The sequence below is a fragment of the Dendroctonus ponderosae genome, unplaced genomic scaffold, assembly GCF_020466585.1.
Source record: "Dendroctonus ponderosae isolate FM_Combo_2020 unplaced genomic scaffold, Dpon_F_20191213v2 Dpon_F_20191213_9, whole genome shotgun sequence".
In the NCBI taxonomy this organism is placed as follows: Eukaryota; Metazoa; Arthropoda; class Insecta; order Coleoptera; family Curculionidae; genus Dendroctonus; species Dendroctonus ponderosae.
The window spans coordinates 4738768-4741561 of record NW_026019116.1 but is presented as its reverse complement, the minus strand read 5'-3'; the positions used below and the strand labels follow the sequence as shown (position 1 = coordinate 4741561).

At 40.6% G+C, this 2794-nt stretch overlaps 1 protein-coding gene across 1 annotated transcript in view; it reads left to right on the top strand.

Moving 5' to 3' along the window:
- LOC109541732 (zinc finger and SCAN domain-containing protein 10) overlaps window positions 1–2794 on the top strand; it is a 68644-nt gene that overhangs the window by 59862 nt on the left and 5988 nt on the right. The window lies entirely within an intron of this gene.

Below are 2794 nucleotides of genomic sequence, written 5' to 3'. Positions count from 1 at the left end.
CAAACACTTAAACAACTGCGAATTTCGGATAAAGACTCATCAGAAAAACATAAATTCTATCAAAAAAGGCCTGATAATTGTTTCGATTTTTTGCACCGTTTTCTATAAATTATTGAAAATGTTCAAATGTTGACCAAGAATGAGTCTACCGCTTTTTCCGGAATTTCGTGTGACGCCTGGCAAGAAAAATCCGTCTCTAAACGCCCTATCAAAGAGGCTCTTAAGACTTATGTGATTTTTTCTCTGGTGTCCGAGAAATAACCTGTTATTAAGCATGAAAAGGTAAAACTGTCCCTAGACCACATTTGATATTCCGAACCGTTTTCGCGATTTGGGCCGTTTTATGTGTCCATCTCTTCAGAGGTTAACAGCTCCTGTTGTGCTAGAGACTGATGACTGATTGGATATTTCCAGCCGTTTTGGAGGCATCAGCTGTTCAAAATTTGCGAGGACTTTTGCGGGTTTAGCTCGTATCCCTTTAGAGGTTAGAGATTGAACATTTCCAGGTGCCCTCGCACATAAAAAGACACACTGTTGAAAACAGGCAGGTATGTGCAACGTCTGCAGGTCATTTATAACGAAAATGATGTTTACGGTGTAACACGTCACTGCAGGATGATGCATGTAAATAATTGCAACATCAGTCACCTGCAACTAAGCGGAGACGCGTCGTTTAAATTTGGAAACGGGGCGTGAAAACCGTTTGCCTAATGTGGGTGGAAGTCGCATTAAAAATAGATGCGAGTGAAAACTGGAGCGAAAAAACGCCGATGGCGATTTCTCAACGCCTCTCCGCCCAATAAAAATCCGAACTAATAAATAGCAATGTTTACGCTATCGACGCCGGCCTAGTAAAAAATCGCCCACCACAGTAATTAACGACAGCCCGAGCTGGTTTAATTTATTTACGGAAAAAAAGTGCGAGAACACACCCTCAAAACCGCCATCATTATCAGCTCGAGTTCGAAAACTGACATTAGAAGCGGTCTAATAAAATCAATCAGCGCGGCCCACTCATCGAATTCTCATCTCTTGCACCTAATAGGTGACTTCCTGCCTGGAGGAATACCAATATCTTCTTCAGTGGCGGCGCGTGCTGGCATTTCCCCGTGCAAAAACCACCCCGTTTCGAGCACGACTATGTGCCGTTTTTTGCGATATTCTTCGGCAATCGGGCGTAATAATCGCACCAACATCTTTAACATCTCTTGGGATCGCTGGGCTCGCAGCAAAGCAGGGCCAAAAAGCAAAAGCTTTTGCAGCCAAACTGACAAGTTTAGCTACTTAATGGGGCGAAAAATTAAAGAAAATGTATTCAATAATAAAAGAAACACTAAAGGAAAATTGTAAACAAAACACAGCAGTAAAACAAGCTCAAGCTGTTTGCTGGCTGGCTTCTAGACAGTATGTATAACTGGGTACCAAATTCTTCAATTTTTTACATTAAGACCAGTTTTGGGTGTCGAATATTACAGCCTTTGGGCTTCAAGTGGCGATTTCTATTCAGCAAAGCCGCCCAAATGCTCGACGAATTCCCAACATGCAAATCGACTTTACATGGTTAATGTAACCCAAACAGTTACTCCCATCGGGCTATTGTGAGTGTCTGCTGGTACCCCAATGGTCAGATACAGTGACGCCCACACGGGCATGATTTGAATTTGGAAAAAGTCCACCCAAAGGGGGAACCTACATTCACAATCACAATCGGCATGTGCGTGTTGTAATCGAGTGACATAAGCAAATCGTTCGATATTCGCTTTATTCATTATTGTGTTGTTGGATCAAGCCGATTCGTTCCTAACTGCCGATTGGAGAATGAAATGTTCCCGTTAACCACTAGTTTTCCTCAAAAAATCCTTTATAGAAGCTGTTAATTGTCTAGCGTTTTTTTTAATGCCGAATCCCCAACTTGCAGAGCCAAAAAACGCACTTGTCTGGGAAACGGTCCAATTCTAGACCTGTTTCCCTAAGTTTTCCTATGTTTCATTAGAAATTCTTTATCTTTAAAGCGATAGAAGCAGAAATATACAACCGCAAATATTTAACACGCCGATTTTTAAACCTTGAACTGAAGCAAAAAGTGTGCTAAAATTGTCATTTCTAAGAACTGGGCAAGACTAGCGTAATAATCGGTAGAACTTTTTCTGGCCGCATCTCGAACACTATGCTTCTATGGTTGGTAGTTTCAAAAGTATGAGCAAAAATTTAAATTTTTTGCGCACGTTCAATTTTGCAAAACTATAGCTCGAAAACGGGCAAAAATATCCAAAAGACCCATTTTGCTAGAGCGTTTCCACAACTAAATTTTCGTCTTCATGTTTTAAGCGAAATTCCTCACCTCCAAAGAGAAAGAAGCAAAAAACGGGTAGAAATGCCCATTTCTCGGAAATGGCAAAAAATTTCAAAATAATCATTAGCCCTTTTCGCTTGAGCATCTGGAACTCTATGCTTCTCTCATTAGTATTTTTCAGGAATTCCTCAGTTTCAAAGTTACGAACAAAAATTTATTTTTTGCGTACGTTCACGTTTAAGCGATTATATCGCGATAACGAGCAAAAATATCGGAAAAGTAACAAGAAATATTGAAAGGGAAACGGCTTACGCGATACGCTCGAAACGCTTCAATACAGCGTTTCGAGCGCAATTCTTTCCACTTCAGACTTCAAGCAGAATTCCTAACCTCAAAGACGATACTTTCATTTTTGGTGAATTACTGAACATTTTAGGTTCTATCTCGGAAGCGAGTGAAAATATCGGAATAGTCATTAGAACCTTTTAGATAGGGCGTTTC